The 6,730-nt window shown below is 37.5% G+C and overlaps 1 long non-coding RNA gene across 2 annotated transcripts; it reads left to right on the top strand.

Annotated features, from left to right (window-relative positions):
• Positions 1-2,153: 2,153 nt before the first annotated feature.
• On the top strand, positions 2,154-5,939 carry Gm41335. Of its 2 annotated transcripts, none has more exons than XR_875379.1 (3): positions 2,154-2,362; positions 3,866-4,030; positions 5,636-5,939. It is a non-coding gene; the product is annotated as a predicted gene, 41335 (long non-coding RNA). The 2 variants fall into 2 exon arrangements; XR_875380.1 differs by lacking the exon at positions 5,636-5,939 and adding an exon at positions 4,133-4,204.
• The last annotated feature ends 791 nt before the right edge of the window (positions 5,940-6,730 follow it).

The raw sequence follows: 6,730 nt of genomic DNA, 5'->3' as shown, positions 1-6,730 counted from the left end.
GCTGTCTAATGAAAAGGAATAGTTTGCCGTCTTATACCTGCTTTGACTTGAATCATGATTGTTGCTGCCTTTCAGAAAAGAGCATAATAGCAAGAAAGTTTTTGGCATTTTAAACTTTATTTCATTCATTATTTGTGTGTGTGTGTGTGTGTGTTTGTGAGTGTGCGTGACATATGCACATGGGTACTATGCCATAACACGTGTGCAAAAGTCAAAGGAAATTTTGTGGAGTTGAGTATCTCCATTTACCTTTATGTGGACTTCAGGAATCAATTAAAGTCATCAGGTTCGACATCCTTTTCCTTGATCCACTAAGCCTTCTTGCTAGCCACTATTGACATTTTTTAAGTGTTGAACCTATTTGAGAGATTCCTCACCTAGAGATGCCTTGTTATGTTAACACCAGAAGCCACTATTAATCTATTTGTGATAGAATTTTACTTTCAATTTTAGGTATGTTATCAAGGGCAAGGTGTGGTAAACAAAGATTTTTACTGCCACACCCTTGTGAAAGACCTGATGATGATTTCATCCGTCAGTTCTTTTGGTGACTAGTGCATCTACAGAAGTGCCATCTAGCTTGATGTCTTATCCTTCCTTGGGTGGCCTATAACTTCTGACTAAATGAACCAGAGGCAAAAAGACTCAGTTGCTTTTAGCCTGTGTGGGTCTCTGGAAGAGGTAACATTTCTTCCAGAACTCCCCAGCCAACTAAGTGAGACTTTGTTGGGTTAGCATCCCATTAGTGGCCTGGAAGGAACAAGAAGAAAACACCATTAATGAGTTAGAGCTTTGGGTGTTGTCCTTGGACTCTCAGAATAGAAGGCAAAGGAAGTGGGAGACAGAAAGATAGATGGGGAAAATAAAGAGAGATGGGAGTACAGGAGAGACATGCGTTAATCCACTATTATAGTTGGAGATTTTAACAGTCTTCTCTCAGAGATGGACAGCTTTAGTAGACAGAAAATCAGTGAGGCCATTGTTGATCTCTACAACTCCATCAATCACTAGGTATAATTGGCATAGTTAGGTTACTTCATCCAAGAATAACATCTTTCATGGAACATTCACCAGGATAGACCAAATTTTGGGCCATAAAACACACCTTAAAAATGTAACATAAAACAAACCATACAGTGCCTGCTTTCAGACATTTGAATTTAACTGAAAGCCAACAGGCAGATAACAGAAAAAAAAATCTTCCCAGGTCTGGAGATTAAGCAACATGTTTCCAAATATACATGGTTCAATGGAGAAATCCTAATAAAAACAAACAGAAGTTGACGTAGATGAAAATAAAATCACACAACAAAATCAGGATTATAAAACACAAACTAGCTATGGGCATGTTTATGGGAGGGAAGAAAACTCTACAACCACCCTAGGAATCTAGAGACGATGAATTCCATTAAATCCAAGTGAAAGAAGGAAAAGGAAGAGTAAAAGTTGGAGCAAAGATCACTGAAATGGAAGAAAATTTAACAGAGATTAACAATGGTACCAAAAGCTGATACTTGGAATAAAAAATAAAATCAATAAAATTGATAATTGTATGTAATGGAAAAGGACACATGTTACTGTTATCAAAACACATACTTAAACATCTTACAGACATTTGGATGATCAAAATCGAGTTTAGATAGCTCTGTACCTTTGGGCACAGCCCAGGATCTTTTTCCATGAGTGTTTTGTGTTCAAAGTAAAGGCAGAGCAGAACATCACAGTCTCTCTCTCTCTCTCTCTCTCTCTCTCTCTCTCTCTCTCTCTCTCTCACACACACACACACACACTCACACACACACACACACACACAGAGAGAGAGAGAGACAGAGAGAGAGACAGAGAAAGGGAGAGACAGAAGAAGAGAGACAAAAGGACAGAGAAACAGAGACAGAGACATAGAGATAGAGACACACAGTGATGCAGAGACAGATGTGGTAAACAAGTAAGAAAATCAATACTTAACACACATGATTATAGTTTGTACTAAGAGAAGCCATAGCATTTTCAGTTGAATCTATGATGATTCTTTTAAAGCTGTGATTTAAGCATATATTAAAGCAATACCCAAATTAAACCTCAATGAAAAGCAGGAGAAGAGCTGCAAATTCAATCACATGTGTATATCAGATGTTTTCTTCTGCTAGACCACTTACCATCATCTGATGCAGATGGATTCCTGGCCTGCTGAGTGAACTAATTAATAGTTGATAAGTTTTGTCATGGATAAAATAATTTCTGCCACTGGAGTTCAGCATCCTTCATCAGAGTGTCTAGGGGATACCATGATGCTTGCCCTTCTGGTTAATCAAGAACACTATATCCACAAGGAGGGTTAAGAACGATCAGGATGGTGGAAAAGGTAATGCATTTTCATTCTAGAGCACATGATAATCTATTTATCTCTATACCTCTGGAGGAATTCCAAAGATCTCAAAATCAACAGCAATTTCAAATATTTATTACCTTAAAGGAAAATTGGCAACAAGTATTGGTAGTAGGTAGATAATACTCTATTAATATATTCATTTCATTATCATTTATTAATTATGCAAAATGATGTTTCATTATGTCATTTTGTATATGTACATCATATACTTCGGTCATTTTCAGCCCTTTATTACCATGTTCTGCTCCCCTGGCCATAGTTCTTCCTCTAACTCCAAGCCCCTTTTCTACAATAAAGATATATTATCTCTATTGCTTTACTTATTCAGTAATTATTATTGTTACTTATATACACACATGTCAATACACACTGTTGAGTTCATTTAATTTTTAACAGATACACAATTTTAGGATTGAAGGCTTGACCACTTGGTATTGGATAACCAATTAGGAAGCTCCTCTCTAGGGAAGACTGCCTCTCAGCAGTCATTAAATGCCTATTGGTTCTCATCTAAAGGTGAAGGAGGCCCTAGGTATTCTTAGTACAGCTAAGCATATAAACATCAACACATTTTGGTCTATTTCATAGTAATGATCAGAGGATGTTTAAATGAAAATGGGAAAGAGTTATAGATTTCAATTCTTACATGGAAAAATGTGAGTTTTCTTTTATTATTCAACATATTTATTTTTGCTCACCCTAACTAAGAGCTATCTTAAGATTTCAGGCATCAGTAGTAGCTCCTAGGTATTTTCACAAATTTTCATAAAAGTTTAACTCCTAGGTCTCTTGAGCTTTAATGGGCATACAAGACAAGGAAGTGAGGTTGTGATGAGGCATCTTATAATCAGTGGTCATAAATAGCCATACTGGTCACTTGAATGAGCTCTGAGGCACATAGCCCAAGAGAGAGAGAGAGAGAAAGACAAATTTATCAGTAGCTTTAATGAAAGATGGAATGATGAGAGAGCACCATTACAAAGTTATGGAGTATTACGGGAATTCATAGGAGAGATACATCCCATTAATTTTTCTGTCAGGAAATCCCAGGGGCTTTCTGTACAGTTACACTCATCTTTTATAGGGGCTTAGTGGGAAAAGAATGGAATTACCATCAGCTATTGTTCAAACAATGGAGCTAGAATGTCACGTAGATAGGCCTTGTCCATGTGAGAATAAATGTCCCTGCATTGGTAGATGCACTTGTGGGGTCAAGATTCAGTGTGAGATCCATTCTGGGATGAAGAGTTTGTGCCACCGGAAGTCCCAAACAAATTGAATGAGCAGCCATTCCCCGCAGGAGAGTTGTGATGTTATAGAGCAGTTGTGTGCACCTGCGCAGATATTGAAAGTGTTGAATCTTAGAGAATAGAGATGTTTTGCTGTCTCTTTTCAATTTCTCTCTGGTACATGGATGTGAAATTATTTTTCTTTACACTTTATTTTGTAATGTGTATGTGTGTATGTCTATGTCAGGGTATGTGCATGTGACTACAGGGACCTAAGAAAGCCACAAGTAGAAGTTCATTCGTGATGCAGCTGGAGTTACAGGCTGATGTGAAGCTCCCATGATTGGTACTGGAGCCAAACTATGTTCCTCTGGAAGACAATATGTATTCTTAACCACTGAGCCACCTGCAGGTAAATCATATTGTGAAATTCTTAAATGTATCAATAGGTTTATTACAGAGACAACATCAATAAAGGAGAGATTAGAGTAGAATAATATTTTTCTTTGTCAAGGTTAAAGAATGGGGATCCCAAGGAGCAAAAAGTTGTGAGAAGCTGGGCGTGGTGGTGGACGTCTTTAATTCCAGCACTCAGGAGGCAGAGGCAGGCAGATTTCTGAGTTCGAGGCCAGCCCGGTCTATAAAGTGAGTTCCAGGACAGCCAGGGCTACATAGAGAAACCCTGTCTTGAAAAACCAAAATAATAATAATAATATAATAATAATAATAATTGTGAGAAAGAGAGTTTTTCTAGACTGTGGGAGTTTATGGCAATACAAGGCCTCAGCTTTGGGAAGACGAAATCTAAGGGCATGTTTGTTACAAGGCTCTGTGGTTTTGTAGGCAGCTACTCTCTCCCTTCTATATTTTACCACACAGTTTAGGAGTCAGAAACAAGCATTTGCTGTATTCTCTACATTTATTCACAAAAAAATATTTTCCCCTTCCTCTGGAGAGAGAAGAGATGAAAGGGGCACTGAGTATTAATGGCAAGGACAGGAAGTAGTTGAAGTATGTTTCATAATTCCTCAGCCTTTTAAGCTTAAAGATGACTAGTTAAATAATTTGATGCACAGACCTTGACCACCATTCTAATGAGTTCTGGTAAACTGGCACTGAAAATTAACGATAATAAATTAATTCCAGAGAATTCCATTTTGTGTGTTCAATTATTAATGGTATTACAGTGTTATTAATGGTGTCAATTATTAATGGCATGAATAATTAAGAGATCACATCCATGCTATGATGCACAAGGGTTCCAGTGTTGAGAAAACTGCTCAGAATAAATAAAAAAAACATACAAGGGTCAGACTTATAATATTCTATCTTCTACACATTTTCCAGAAAACTTGGGTACATCTGTCACCAGAGTCCCTTTTACTAAAATTGCTATCCAAGTGTTAAATTAGAGTAGTAATAAGGAAGGAGTTAGGTATGGAATACTCTGTTTTTCTAGATGCCTCATTCTATGTCTGTGGACGCAGTGAGTTAGTGACCATGGAAACTGTAAGTGTAAGATTAGGGAGAGCTGTGTGGATTTAGCAAACCCAAGAGACCTAAACAGGTAACATATACCCTAGTGACGGTTGATATCTTCAGTTTGTATAATAACAACACTTCCAGGCAACTGTTGTAACAGGCCAGGTAAAATAGGTTGGAGTTAGGGTGAGCAAAAATGCAGGAGGAAAATGTAGTGTCACCTTTGAGTATGAATGAATGTCTTGCACCATCCTTCTGAACATCCTTTTTTTCTTATCTCTTCAAGGGAGATATATCCATCCACGATATGATATGGCAGCCAGGGGATATAGAACATAACAGAATCTTAACAACACTCCTATTATTACTGCTGGTTTGCTCATTGTAGAGATCATATAATCAAAGTTGTCATTTTGTGTGTGTGTGTGAAGTATTTGAAGGCTAAAAGAATGCATGTGGCTTGTCACTGAGGTCACCTGTAGGATGTTTTCCCTAGTCTCCTTTAATTTGCCTATCATTTTCCATCTTATTCTAGTTCCTGGAAGCTAAACTCCATACATGGAATTTACAGGGCTCCGGGGACTGAGTTTTATTACACGATGTCCCAGTAGAGAAGAGGAAGAGGGAAGAAAATCAATGAGGTTTGGGTATTTTTCTTGTGTTCCCCCCTGGTAATCTCTATTGGCTAGTTACACATTTCCACAGTTGACCACACTCTGAAAGTGGTTGACTTGCTACATGATTTTCTCTTTAAGGAATCTTGAAACTGCATCTCTTCTGCTTCATACAGATGGTAGGGAATCTGCTGGCAATAGGATTGATTAGTATACCACCCGCTCTCAAAAAGTGTTTATCAATATATTATACTTTGATATGTGAGGGTAATTGGGAGAGATGATTTTACATGCTAAGATTCTTGATTATAAGTATACAAGCTTTCTTAAAAAGTGATGTAATTTTATTCGTGTTTCCATTTTACAGTCTTCTAAGAACAAAGCCTATTCTCTGCATGGACGATACCAAAATCAGCAACATGGGCAATCAGTCCTCTGAGACATTACCTGATAGTACTGTAATGCGGGGATTACCAAAAAATACTTTTTGTATTGAAAGACAAATAAAAATAATTTAGACACTGGGATACAGATCATCATAGAAATCACTAGATTCTGTCATTACAGTTCAAATTCACACAGTCAACATCTCAATAAATGAAGGCTTTTACCAATAAAACTTTACTCATAGCCACTGTAATTTGCACTTTATATCTATATATACATACCTTTGACTTTTCTCATTCAGTATATTACAAAAACTAAGACTTGTAGACTATGATCATTCAGTGCTAGGCAGAAGGCCATATTTGTTCTTTTGTTCATTGTATATTAGGCCTTGTGTGTGCATATACGGTGCAAAGGGGAGTAGAGTTAAGGAGGTTGGGAGTTAAAAGCTAGGGGAGGATGCTGAAAGGAAGTTATATTTACATGGGGAACAGTTCAGAAACTTTGGCAGAAAAAAAGGAATGAACCTTTAATAACTTAACTAGTAAGCAAAGAATTATCACCAGTGGTGTAAGGAAATTGGCAAGGCCAGCCCACTGCCATGCCACTCTGAGAATGCCACCTTTCCC

The sequence above is a fragment of the Mus musculus genome, chromosome 15 (assembly GCF_000001635.26).
Source record: "Mus musculus strain C57BL/6J chromosome 15, GRCm38.p6 C57BL/6J".
Classification (NCBI taxonomy): Eukaryota; Metazoa; Chordata; class Mammalia; order Rodentia; family Muridae; genus Mus; species Mus musculus.
The sequence above is the reverse complement of the archived record's forward strand: the minus strand, read 5'-3'. Positions and strand labels throughout refer to the sequence as shown.